Genomic DNA, 14,611 nt, shown 5'->3' on the forward strand with positions numbered 1-14,611 from the left:
TGCTCTTTCCCCAGCCTGCTATCTGTTTCACTCAGAACACTAAGTTAAAATGGTAGAAAACAATGCTCCTTTCTCCTCTAAAAATACACAGCGCATAATAAAAAAAGTAACGTGCAATCAGCCTCTTGATGTTTTTAAGGTAGTAGCAGGAACTGATACTGCCCAGAGCAGCAATGACTTTCTGAGTCCCACACATGGTAAGAGAAACTGAAACAAGGGATACATGGAAAATCCATTAGCAGAAACCTACGTGGAGACAAAACATTTTGGTTTTCGACAGATCTCAAGAGGTCCAAGCACAGCATGTTAATGTTTATGATAGAAGTCAGCGAGTCTCCAAGCTTATGTTATTTTGTTTTGCTAAAAGAATATGAGATGTTAGAATAATCACTGGTATTTTTACTGACTAACTCTTCTTAGTAGCTTCTCTCAAGTGTAGCTGGTTTTAATTTGTGGAATGAGGGTGGGCACAGCTTAACATTTACACCGCTCTAATCCAGAGCATTTCTCTCGCACAGAACAATAACACGACATTTATTTCTTAGAAGTTTTAAAATTAGATGTTTTGATTTTAGTTGGCAAATTTTGGGAGTGCTGTTTTTTTGGTTTTTTTTCTAAATCCTCTGCTTTTCCATTGTGACTAAATCCAAAATGTTTGTACCATTAAGATGACAGATGACACGGCCCAAAGGCAAACACCCAGGATCATCTATCAGGTGCTTGGCTCTGCTGTGGTTTGCTGTGCGCTTTGCCAGCGAGTCTTAGCACCTTTGTGTGCTTCTGCTTCCTTACCTGTAAAATTGAGATAATGACACATACCCTCTTTGTTAAAAGGTTTTGCATCTGTATAAAAATGTATTTCTACATAGAAGTGCTACACAGCACGAAAAAATAAATGTAAATGCTTAGATAACCCTATCTCACTACATATAAAGGAGAGTTGATAGCGGGAGAAACAGTAACCTTTGTCTCAAGGGATCTGGGGTTGTTTTTGGTTTCTAGTCTCTATTCATTTCTTTTTACCTTCCAGAATTGTCTGAAACATCTGCTGAATTGGCACAATGTGAATGGAGAGATTTCACCTCATCCTAATTTTGTCCTGATGCAAAACTGTCAATGTCTGGTGTTTTCAAAGGCAACAATTTTTTTCTGAGTGCAGTGCCAGGAATAATCTCCTGCTCTTTGACTCAATCTGTAAGCCCACAGCGTTATGTATTTATTTACTTATTTATTTTGATGTCTCCAAAATAGCAATGCATGTTACTCTACCAGACTGCATGCTGTAAAACAGTGGAAGCAAATAAACTGCAATTGTTAATGTTAATTGGTCTTACTTTACCATGTCATTTCCAATTTTTTTCAAAATGGAGATTAAAAAGGGTTGGAGAAAAAGCTGTGATTTTGTCGTAAGCAATCCAGTTAGCGGAGTGAACTGAAGGGATTTGATTGTTCAAGCTCTGCATAACCAACGAACCGCGCAAATTCACATTAATCTGTCTGTCCACACCCCCTCAGCCTTGTCTGCGCAGACCCATGTTTCTCCACGCGGCGATCGCGCTGCACACCCATGTGCAGAAGAGCCAAACCGTCCTGCGCATTTTGTACAACTCATCCTTTTCACAGACCTTGGAAAGCGTAGATGCTGAAATTTCAATAAGCTTAAAACTCAGTGAAGCCTCAGGTGGCCTCTTCGGGCCAAACGGTGAGGACAATTATTTTTTTTTCACTTGTGGTTGACATGGGGTTTGCTCTGTGGAAAACTTCAAATAGTAAAAACCCAGTATCTTGCAGACTTGAGAAGTTCATACAAGCAAAAAAATCAGCTCAACTCACCCACCCTGCAGTACGAAGGCAGAACTGCATCCCCACAGCACTGCGCTGAGTGTGTTCCCCAAACTGAATTCAAAAGACTCAGGGGAAAAATGTTCCAGCTTAAATGACCTCATTCATTCAGGATGTTTTCATTAATATCCCCGCTTCAATTTTCCAGTTGATAGCTTCAGTTGTATTCTTCTTAGCAACCCCTTAATAAAACCCGGTATCGTTTTTTTCTAATGCCACAGTGTTTATGCCTTTCACATTCCTAGACGCGGTCTCTACCCACTCGTATACTCGCCCTCAGTTCTCAGAGACTGAGCCACTGTCACTTGGGTGCAAAAAAACACATCCACACATGTACACGTGAACTTGCTGATTTTCTCTGAATTTCCACCCAGTCTAGTCTTGAGGTGCCCAAAACAGAGCATACTGTCCTGAGAGGGGTTATAATTCTGGTCAAAAATTCCTGCCTCTATTCTCCATCCCATTTGGGACTTTCTTGTTGCTATGTCATTGCACCACAAATACATATTTCATTTTCTGTTATCTATCACCTTAGGTCTCTGTCAGCAAAACGTTCTTCTAGGTTTCTCCCTCAGAATGAGGTTTTCCTCACGTATTAGCTTCTTGTTTTCCACGTTGCATGGCGTTGTGCTGTTTTCCGTTCATGGGCCCATCCTCTATAGGTCTATGTGGACATATCTGGGCAGCTTCACCGTCCACTCCATCTCCCAAGTGACTGTCATCTAAAGATTTTATTAGCGCGGCCTTCTTTCAGATCATGACCGGTAGCTAAGAATCAACATCAATCCCATCTTGGTGCCAACCTCTGGTAAACACCTCCCCAAAACACGATACGCTGCTGTTAATAATTATCCTTCAGACAGTTTGCAGCCTTTGTGACACAACGTTTGTACCCAAACCAATGTGTAAACTTGTTTTGCAAGCAGGAATGTCATGAGAAACCACATCAAACACATTACTAAAATCCAAATCATCAGTAGATCCAGCAAATTGCCTTTTATCCATTGATTTTGTAATTCTGTTTTCTAAAAGAAGTTTGGAAAATCTATTTTCTATTCTTCCTTTGCTACTAAGGCTCATTTTTTCCTTCTACCGTAAAAAAAATTTCCATAGTAGTTTCCTTTTTCCACTCCTGCATTCCTTTTCTTAAGCTGAGATATTCCCAAGACCTTTCATTAATTAACTAGGAAGACAAGATTTTTCGTAGTTTACCCTGCATCACAAAAGCCGATGATAAATTCGATGTTTGTTGCAGCTGCAGAACAGATGTGGGCCCTGAACTCTGAGATTTTTGTTCCCTCTGTGTAACACAAGTCATTTAGAGAAACGCATATGCCAAGTTACCAGAGCGTGATACCTGAAATGCCTCAATATTCATCTTATCGGGGAAACAGGATTTAGCTAGAGTACCTCAGACGGTGAGATGTGCTCTTGCCGATGGCTGCAGGTCATGTCAAAGAGCGGTTTCGGGCTTGGATCCTGACCTTGGAGCCTGGAACTGGACACTGGCTTCCCTAGAATTGTATAGGGCTTCTGGCACAGTGGAGATTAAAGTCAGAAATCACAAGGTTACCCTGAGATTTCTAGGTAACTGGCATCTCAGTGCTACTGGAAGACGACTGAATTATTCACAGCTTGAACTCTGGGCCCCACATGCAGAGCAGGAGACTACAAAGCCCCCAAATGACAATGTGACTGCAGATGCAGAACGATCAGAGACTGCCCGTTCACATCATTCAAGACCACACATTTTGCCCTATTTGATAGAAAAAGAAATCTTGTCATTACAGAAGAGGAGGAAAACGGGTAGGAAGTTTGTCAGGTCTGGAACTGGGTTAAAAAAAAAAATAAGATACTCTTGTTAGAGAAGATTCAAGCTCCCAATTCCAGTAAAAGTAAAACGTACTGCACCTTTGAAACATGTGGAATTCTGCCTGGAAATCAAATATAGGGAAATGGAAAAAGGATATGTACAGACCCCGTGATCATGTGGCCAACACATGGAAATCAAATGGAATAGCTACTGGTTTTTAAGTTCCACAAGAGCAATGAATTGAAGAAGAGCGAGAGACCTCTTTCTCACCCTGTTTATTTCCCCGCTGCTTCCCAGCCCTCGCGGCACACGTAGCCTCAGACTCTTCCGTAAGTATTCTAACTACTTTCCTGAGCAAAACCACGCAAAGAAGTAGCAGATGAAAGGCAACAGAAGTATTGGCATGCAGTTTCCTAAAAAAATCCCCACAACAACCTCACCATCAACACTGGGCTAATTCTTACAGCTGGATGGAAAGAGCAGCATGTGAGCATCACTGTGCACACACGCACCCCCAACGTGTTTATTTAACCACACATATATACAAGCCTGTTGAAATCAAAACATATCTTAAGCCTAGGCAAGCAAAACGTTTTAATTAAAGGAAACATATTTTCCTCATTAATACATTGTATGATGTATCAACGACCATGACATACTCCTGTGGCATGTTTTTTTCTTCTCTGTGTGTGAACATCTGTACATTTCCCCAGAAGCCGAATTTGACACATGTGATGCAGGAACAGAAATGCCTTTTCAGTGGAAGTCTAAAGCAAGCAGATGTGTCAAGCATCTGCCAACAAGTTATGAGGAAGTTACTTCTGCTCCAGGACATAATAACCTATGCACTTCTCCTTAGAAGAATGTTTGTCTTTTGTGGAAAAGACAACTCCATACCATGAGCTGCATTTCCAATTGTATGGGAAATACTCACAGGATCACCAAATCATGGGGTTGGAAGGGACCTTCGGGTGTGGACGTGTTGGAGCAGGTTGAGAGGAGGCCATGAAGATGATCAGAGGCTGGAGCACCTCTGCTATGAAAACAGGCTGAGAGAGTTGGGGTTGTTCAGCCTGGAGAAGAGAAAGCTCCGGGGACATCTTACTGTGGCCTTTCAGTACTTAAAGGGGGCTTATAAGAAAGATGGGGACAAACTTTTTAGCAAGGCCTGTTGGCCTGTTACAACAGGACAAGGGTAACAGCTTTAAACTAGAAGAGGGTAGATTCAGACCAGATAGAAGGAAGAAAATTTTTTACAATGAGGGGGGTGAGACACTGGGACAGGTTGTCCAGAGAAGTGGGAGATGTCCCATCCCTGGAAACATTCAAGCTCAGGTTGGACAGAGTCTGAGCAACTTGATTTAGTTGAAGATGCCCCTGCTCATTGCAGGGGGGTTGGACCTTTAAAGGTCCCTTCCAATCCAAACTATTCTATGGTTCTGTATCTAAGCCCAGGCACATATATCTGTATCGGGCACCAAAATAAAAGCAGGTTGCTATTCCAAGGCACCGCACACCTCCAGCTCCCAATGGAGAAAAGTGGAAGTGTTATGATTAAAGCCCTATTTCATGTTTCCAGGTTGCCTGCAGCAGAGCCTTCATCATCAAATTGTGTGTAAATGGAGTCTCTGTAAGATGCTACATTTCAACCAAGCTCTAACAAGAACCACTCAAGAGAAAAGTGCATTTCCTTCCAGTTTATTCCTTTGGTTTCAATTGTGATGAGTTACAAACCTATTGTAAGATAGATACCACACAACACAGGGGCGTGCAGCTCTAAGATAACTCATCCTAAAACAGTGATCTATATGGAAGGTTAGATAATGCTGCATTATACATGAGAATATCAGTTTCTTTATGAACAGACCCCCACTGCCGTGTGCTGGGAGGTGTGAATTAGACATGATGAACATAATAAAGCAAAGACATCAGTGTTTAGGATATCTTTTTATAAAGCACTTGCCTGTCCCTGCACTTAGAATAGGTACCTGCATCCATTCCCTTATTAACCACCACAGACCTTCATCATTCTTGAACTCTCCTGTTAAGGTGAATAGCAAAAAAGGGAAAAATAAGATCTTACTGCTAAAGCCCAATTCCTGGCCCCTTGGGGTGCCTACTTGTACAAGACAGTTGCAGAATGTAAATGCAGAAATGAGCACCACAGAAATGCTTATGGATGAGGAAATAATATCATGAATTGTGTTATGTCAAGTGAGACCCTATTTATAAACAGACAAAAAGCTTCTTGGTGTGTAAGTGATGGGAGGCAGGAGATTGTTCATTGTACAAATGAGTGCAAAATATGATAAAAAGGAACTGCAGGGCTCTCAGGAAGAATAATGCATGTGCCATTATCATTTTGACATGGAGGACAGAAGCGCATCCATCAGCACTGAGTTGCAGAGAACCTGTGCCTACCCTTTGTGAATCCTGTGGGAGGTTATGTACATGGTATGTTTTTGGGGCAGGTCTTTGGAAGATCCTGGAGCTCCCCATCAACAGCACGATCGAAGCCAGGGCTTGTGTATATTAAGGCCGGTTTGGCAGAGAGGCACAAGAGTCCTGATCGGAATGTGCCAGCTCTTGCTCTCCATGTGGCAGAGACGTGACACATGCTCACATTCCCTGGAAAGCCATGGTTGGAAAAGCACAAAAAGGGCAGGAGGCAGAGAGCGGTCAGTGCCTCAGAGAGCAGCAGTGGCTTAAGCGGGTTATGGGGGCAGCTTTTTGCACTTCAGACAAAGCAAGGCAGAGACTCTGCATGTAAGATGCTTGTTATTTTTTTAGTGGTTTGTAGCATTGCCCCCTTTATCCCCCCCAGGTAAACACAATAGCATGTCATACCAACTCTCTGTTAATTTTCTTTCCACTTCCTTCCCCATTCCCCCTCCCAAATCAAGCAGTCACAACTTGGACAAGACTCTTGAGAGGGGAGCACTCAAGCAAAGCTGTCTATCTAGGAGTTAGATGCCAGGGTAAAAACCCAGACTGATTGCCAGCTTTCAAGATGTGACAGAAAGCTGCAAGACTTGACAGTCAGTGTCCAGACTGAGTTCAGACTCTGCAGGCTCAAAAATCCCCATTTGCTGAGAGCAGCATGGTGAGTTGAGTAGATGCTGCCACAGCACTCACTCACAGAATTGGGGTGATGGTACTTTCTGGCACCATCATTACCGCCTACAACCTACACAAAGCTCCTAGTGCTTTGAGGAAAGCTAAGGCCAGTGCTGTTCCATCGATACCGTGTCCAAGACAGATGTTACGGTGCCCATACCCTCACACTGCCAAGGAGCAGCTGTTTTTGGAAGCTGAAAAACACTTTCAGATGGAGGAAATCTCCAAGAAGGAATCAAAGTCAAGTTACTCTGAAAGACTATGGTGCCTTCACATCTGCTGCACAACACATACACACACATTGAGTTTAACTTTTCCAAGGACATCGATGGGACTTGGAAATCAAATCCCATTCAGAAGTATTGCAGACACATACTGCAACTGTAGTGCTACACCGACCACTCCAGACAAGATGTAAACAAGGGACAGTGGGTAAGACGCTGAGTTTGCAATGCTAAATATATGTGTTGTTCTCTGTCATTGCTTTAACAGGAGCCACTATAAAGACATTTTCAGAGTCACTGATTTTTCCTGTTGCACTTTGCTAACCTTGCCAATCTTTGAGTTTGGGATTATAGCAGTGAGTAGTTTATCTCTTCTGAAGAAGTAACAAAACGCCATGGCTTTCAGACCTCCTATCTCATAGACCCTTATCTTTTTTACTTCCAATTGTGCCTGGGGAAAGGATGAGGAGCAGATGAACACCCAGGAATTTAGCACGTTATTAGTATTTTTTTTAACCTAGGGGCAAGGAACAAAACAAGCGAGCTGAGTGCTGTGAAGTAGCGCACTTAACTTTGTCTGCCGCTCTCTGCATCAAGCACATTAAAGGATGGTGGTGCCGTTTGATACCTGCTGCTGCTAAGAGAATGCATAATGATAAAACCACCAGCTAAGCTCTTACATCATTTTACAATCAGGCATCTCAAAAACTGTTTATCTGATCAGCACCAAATTCTGTCAGAGCGTTGACATGTGCATTTCTAAATAATTTCAGTATGTCAACCTGAATAGACACACAGAATCAGAGAGTTAATTATCTTTGACAACTTTGCCAGCTAATTTCCTATTTATATGTACCAAACTAGGGGCCTCTTTTATCCTTCCTTGTCACAAAGAGTTTATCAATCAAATCAAGGCCTAAAATTGGCTGCCAAGGCGGTCTGCCATCCCAAAGGGGAGTTTATCCGTTTGAAATCTTTCCGACTACCTAATGACAGCAACATTGACATGGAACATAATAGGCGATGTTTTTTGTTGTTCCTTCTCTCTCCCTGCCCCCTTTCTTTTTCCACTCAAAGCGGACATTGCCTCTTTGGGAGAAGGCGAAGCTCAGGCTGGTACCTCCCCTGCCCTCCCGTGGCTCCCCGCTTCCTAACCATGCCCGCGCCTGGATGCAGCTGTCAGGACCGGGTTTCGGATGCACGCAGTTCACCTCTGGATTTCAGCTGACAGAATCTGCCCGTGTCAACTCCATCCTTGTCTCTGCCAATTCAAGCACGTTCGTTGAGGAATATGAACGATGTTAAAAACTACCCTGACAGGCATTAGATGGCGGAGCTTTCGGTGCATGTTGTCACTACTTTTCCCTGACAGGCAGTTATGTTTTACTTTAATAGCCATATATCTCCTCTCCGGTTCCCTTTAACTGGGTGGGATTTTACAAGGATACCAAGAGGTTGTCACTTCATTGGTGCATGTCGGTGCTATCCCTCATCGGGGAACTCTCCCTTACACACATCGTATAAAAACATGCTGCATCCCATGGCAAAGACAACAGAAAAAAACATGGTCCTTGCTGATACAGTGCTAGGATTTTCCACCTCACCATGGGTGAGGAAAGGCCGAGCCAGCAGGGGCTGAATCCTAACCGTGAGGTGAACCCACACAAGCGATTTCTCTAGGGAAGTTATAAAAGAGGAAGAATTTCCCCTAGGACCAGGATGCCACAGCAGGACTTCTCAGACACAGTGTGTGGGGGGGCGGGGGGACGGGACGGACACACAAGATTCATCACACATGATGCTGGTATACAGTCATGACACCCCTACTAGTTAAAAATAAACAAAAATATAGAACTCTTTAAAAAACCTTGAATTGTTGCTTAGACAGTCACCACTCTTGGGCCAGACCACACAAGAAAAATGATCTATTGTGTGTGAAAAAGACAAAAACCTGGTGCTATTTGCATTCCTGGAGAGGGGGCCATTTCTTTCTCACCAATACAAACACGCTGACCTAAGGTGGAAGACGCTCAGCGCTCTGCCTTGCATGCATGCTGTGCACTGTAGATCCAGAGGAGATAAAATGTCTGCTCTGGTGCTCTCCCTGACCTCTGAGTGTCAAGGCACTTATAGCTCGAGGTTGTTCCCCCTGAAGCGAGCAAACGAGAGTCAGAATTGCACTTTTTTAACACTCCGCTAACCTCTTAAATCTGCGGGTATTTTCTGTCTTTAGAAAATAGCTCCCTTTCTAATTCCAACCTTTTATCCCCAAAGCTATCTCCTCATTCCACCAGTTTCAGAATATGGTGGGCACTGCACAAGCCAGTACCACTGGCTGGAAGAAGAGCAGCTGAGCTTCTATCCTTCCTGCAGCTGAAGTAGGCGGTCAAGATACGCACCCTGCCCCTTACAGGAGGAGGTCTCACAGAAGGTACAAAGCATCTGGAACAAAGTGCCTCATTGTAATGAGGTCCTGAAAGCAGATTTTATGTTATTTTATTACTTACTATCTAAAAGAAGAGGTGAGAAGGGGGGAAAAATGACTGGCAGATTCTTTAATGTCACCCAAAAGCCTCAAGGGCCCAATTAATCAGGAAATGTGTTTGGCTTTTGGACTTCAGTTGCCCATTCCCTTGGGCTTCTGCAGTGCGGGGGCTGGACATATGTTACTTGCTCACGCTCTAAGAAATTATATTTGCATGGGGAGTGATACCTGCTAGTCCAGAATTAAGATGTCAAGACCTTCTCTCATTCAAATGCCAAGGCTCTCAGCTGGAATGTGTCTGGAGAGGGCCCACAAACCAGTCGAACAGCTTGGTTCATAACCTTCGCCATTCCCACGAGAATCTGCGTGAAGATCCAGCTGTTTGGGTAACACAGTGGAATAGGAAATAGGAGAATGTGCATTTTTACACCCTCCTCGATTCTCACTGAAGAGTATAAAATGACTCACCACCAAGTAACTCGGGCAATAAGAAAAGAGATTCCAGGAACTCATGAAACTGATACTGATTCAAAGTCCTCTCCAGGCCTGCTGAGTCAGTGGAGAAACCTCTTTCACTTTTGCAATCAATGACAAAACTAGAGCAGGAAGGGTATTTCTCCCCAGATATACAAGTCAGGAACGGCCTTAAGCTGTTAAAGCTGCGCTGGTTTCTTCGGAAACAATTGTCATCAACTTAAAAGTTTATGAGTCTTTCTCATCTGGGCTGCCTGTCTGGAAGATTTGGAAGTTTTCAAAGGTGCCAACAAAATACAGTCATTTTAGCACCATTAGAAGGCCAGCTTGTATTCACAGAAAATACTCAGGCAGCCTAGAGGTACCTTTCTACAATTTATTCTGGGATGCACAAATAAACTTTTCATCTGCTGCTTGTTCCCAGGAACATGCACTTTAGATGGTAAAACCCAGTGACTGCTGGATTGCTTTGATCTACTGAGGCATCACAACAAATCCCTTTTCCAAGCTCCCATTGCCTGCAGAATGGCATGTTTTCGGCAGGAGCAGCTCAGGGCCAGGCATATACAGAGACAGGTGTATTCAGAAATATTCACTGTATTCCAGGAGACTTCCAGCGACGGACCTCACGCTGGCTCCAGTGGCAGAAAAAATGGCTCATGACACAGCTAGGGGAGCAACAGTGGGGGTTAATACTGTCTGTGCAATGGCTATTATTTTTATTTCCCTGTCTCTGGAAGATGAAAACTCAAAAATATTCTTAAATATGGAGTGAAATGACTGTGCCCAGACCCTAGAGAACAATCCTCGGTGATTAATACTGGTGCCCGGGTTGCCAGTAGTCCTGTTAGTGCTGTGAAGGGCTCCTTACAGTTACTGAAGGATTGCTAAGGTTTCACCGAACGCGCACAAAAGTCGCCAGGCAGGAAACATTGAAAAGCAAAGTTCTCATCTTTCCACCGCATTAATAAAGCTACTGTAGCAAAAGCGCAAGGTCTCATATACCAGACAACCAATTCACAGTGGGGAACTTACATAAAAAGGAGGAGATTACTTCTTGATGCCGCCTTTGCCGAGAGCCCCAGCACACGCTGTTGGTGATGCAGATGCTTATCCAGAGAAGCTGGGCAGAGATCAGCAATTCATTTCACATTAGCCGGTATTGAACTTCAGTCATTACAACCAGTACAGTCCAGATTTGAGCCACTGACCTAAAGGTGAAAGGCTGCAGCTTCCCAAGCCGGCAATCATTACGTTTTGACACAACCAATTATTCAAAAACAGTCACTCAGAGCTCAATTAAAATTTCGGTAACTTAACCTTTTCCTTGCATTCTCCTTTGTCTCCCGCACATCGCGTTCCCTGGTCTAAATAAACTGAACGCTTTGTCACTGCACTATATAATTCCGCATTCAAACTGTCAGGACCTGCCGGAGTCACCTCTGTCACTGTCCCTGCCAATCCCAGGGCGCTCGCTCAGGCCTCGGAACGGCGTTAAAGCGCTCTCCCTGACAGACCCTCGGATAACGCCACCAAGCACATGCATCGAGGCAAATTCCTTCTGACAGCATTCACTCAACAAGCCGAAAACTAAAGAGGTATCTGGATTTGTTTTAGTTACCTTGCTTGTGTGATAGATGTTATAATTAACTCTCTGTTTAATACTGAAAAGCTATTGTTAAGTTTCACGGCCTTTGAAGATTCACATTTGTAACAGCAAACCTCTCCAATGAACACATTTAGCAATGACTGCATTTTTCAGTGATTTCTTAATGTTGCCAAACAGCAGCACTGAATATTTATAGAGTTTCTGTTAAAAAATTACACATAGCATTGCTTGTTTTTGCTTTGATCTAGAATTTATTGTCTATGAAGTAAAAAAGACACATACGCGCACACACACCCCCCCGCGTACACCTCCAGTGTGTGTTGGCTGCTTAAGACATTGTGTAGAGGCAGGTCATCACTGACTCCAGTACAAACCTAATTAAATTAATGCAACCTCTTGGACAACATACAATCATTATTGCCGCAACCATTCTAACATTCATCACATCTGCCCAGCCATCCATCAGAAACTAAATGCTTAGCCTCCTACTCTGTGTTCACCATAATGGATCCAGTTACATTTTTTTCTCCCCAGCAAGAGCAAATTATTACAGACAGACTCTATGCTGATGTGACCACCTTCGGTATTACCAGCAGAGCCTGCATTGCAGTTTAACGAGTGGGTACTCCTGTCCCAAAAGCTTCCTGCCAACGCAAATACTCCTGGAGCCCTTTGGGGGTGGCGAAGGACGTGGGCTGACACCAGTTCCCAGGGCTGCCCCAGGAGGGGAGGTGTTTGGCTGGGGAAATTACCAGCTTCAGAGACAGCTTAAGCCAGGAGGACTCTCAAACTCCCTGTGTTACGCAGTGGGAAACTGGTAGGGAGGAATTGCAAAAAGCAGCTAAGAAGAGTGTGGAAGTTTATGTCAAAATAGGTCTCTGTTTATTGCTGCTTTAACCTCCATTGATTTAGAGTCCCTCAGACGGCCCTACCAACATATAATGGTGCAATACCATAGATGTCAGCTTTGGATTTGGCCCAGTAGGTGACTTTCTTACAGGGTCCCCGGTTTCTCTTTTGTATGAGAACGCATGAGGATACGGCAAATCTTAGCACAGAACACACGTTTTTCACACTGTTATGTTCCTGAAAGGCAGCCCTAAGGAGAATGTCTTTGATTGAAAAAGCTAAATAATCCCCTCTACATGTGCTGATACTGCCACATCACCTGAACTGTTGTTCCTCCCACTTCTCCTTGGAACACGGATGAAATCAGTTATTCTGGATTTCTACCTACCAGGGCAAACATAATGAACTCAAAGGGCTCCAACCGTTGGCTGCAGCCCCAGGCAGCACACGCAGGTCCCAGCATTTCAGAGGTCACCTGCTGCCCCCGCTCTGCAATCCTCCACACTGACAGTGGGATCTCGGTCCTTAGGGCAGCCACAAAGTGCTCAGCAGCCACACTATTCCCGGCTCCATGCTGCAGGACTTACTGGTCAGCGGGATGTGACAACGGCAACTATGCAACTGGCAACTTTAGTTTTGTGATTTTGAAAATAAAGGAAAAAAAAAACCAAATTGCAGTTGGAATTTACTTCCTACTCCCAGTTCTGTCCCTTTCATTACCATTGTGGGTCTTTTCCACAATTGGCTTCACAATAATCTCATCTTCGTTAGCTCTCCGGGCTATCTAAGGTTTTTAATAGCTACAGCGACAAAACCAAAGACACCCCCAGCCTGCCTCAGGGAGACGACGGTCTGGCATTTTAAACAATTTGACCACACACTGCTCATATTTCCTATAGAGCTACTTAAGAGCGTGAACGGTGAGGATCATTTTTCTGTACCACCTTCACATAATCAGTTATTTAAATTATCTTCTTTTATTATAATGATTTTTTTGTTTAATCTTGAGATTGATTTTACATGAAAAGCTGTCACTAGCCTTTTAGCAGAAAGCAATATATGAGGGTTTGGTTTAATAATTATTGTAGTCCCCTAGACTACCTTAAACACAGACAATAGTCTTGTTCTGATGAAATATAACCAAAGATTGATGACAGAGCTGACATCCTCGTGTCTTACGACCCAGGTAGGTGAGGTGCTGTCATTTTGATTATAAATGTGGCACTGGAGTTGCGTGTACCTTATCACCATAGTAAATATTGCGTCCACGTTTCCACTGAGAAACACTTCTTTTGGGGTTTATTCTGTAACTTCCTCATAAGCATCTGCTTGAAGTTTGGTGAAGTTGAGGAGAACATGATTTTAAAGAATAGTAATAATAAAACACTTCAGCTTCTTTAAAGTACAAGAGTATTAAGAAAACACAAGTTAAGCAGTTTATGAAGCTTAAATTTTTAGAACTGTTCTGGGGTATTGGTATAATACTCAGAGAAAGTTCTCTCAATGTACTTTTCTGCAAATGCATAACAATACCTGCTTAAATTCAAATTTACCCAGGAGACCAGAACATCTCTGAATTGCTCGTCTGCTTTATCATGCAAATTTTTTATTTATCCTACAAACATTCTTAGGGATAAATAATACACAGTTTAAAATTATATATTATACTTTAAATATATGTGCAATCTTAGAGAGAATAAAGACTGTGGATTAGGTTTTCTGGGCCAGTGTAAACTGAGAGACTTCATTCACTACAATAACGTGTTTTCAGAGGTACAGTGGTATCCCTAAAATAGGGCTGTGGATTCTTTACAGATTATGGCCTGAGATAGACGTGTTCGTTATATTCTTTCTAGGATGCGCTTTATGAATATGCATTGCATTTCGTCTAGAAACGCTGCATTAAAACTTGGTGTTCTTAATAGGCCTTAGCCTCAGAAACAACCGGAGCCGTGACCAGCAGCTGTGTCTGCTCCCCAGCACAATTTCACGCACAGGGATATCTCCCGAGACGAGGAGATTCCTTGCGTGGAGCTGAGGGATGAGCCGGCTGCAGCCTCTTTGCACCAAGCGGCACAGGGGAGACATAATGCAACAAAATGCTACCTGAAGCTCTGGTTTGGGCATGGAAACCTCCCTTAGCATTTGTTCACTTCACTCAGTATTTAGGCATCTCCCGAGATGCTTGCTGATTCAGA

This window comes from Rissa tridactyla, chromosome 4, assembly GCF_028500815.1.
Source record: "Rissa tridactyla isolate bRisTri1 chromosome 4, bRisTri1.patW.cur.20221130, whole genome shotgun sequence".
Lineage (NCBI taxonomy): Eukaryota > Metazoa > Chordata > Aves > Charadriiformes > Laridae > Rissa > Rissa tridactyla.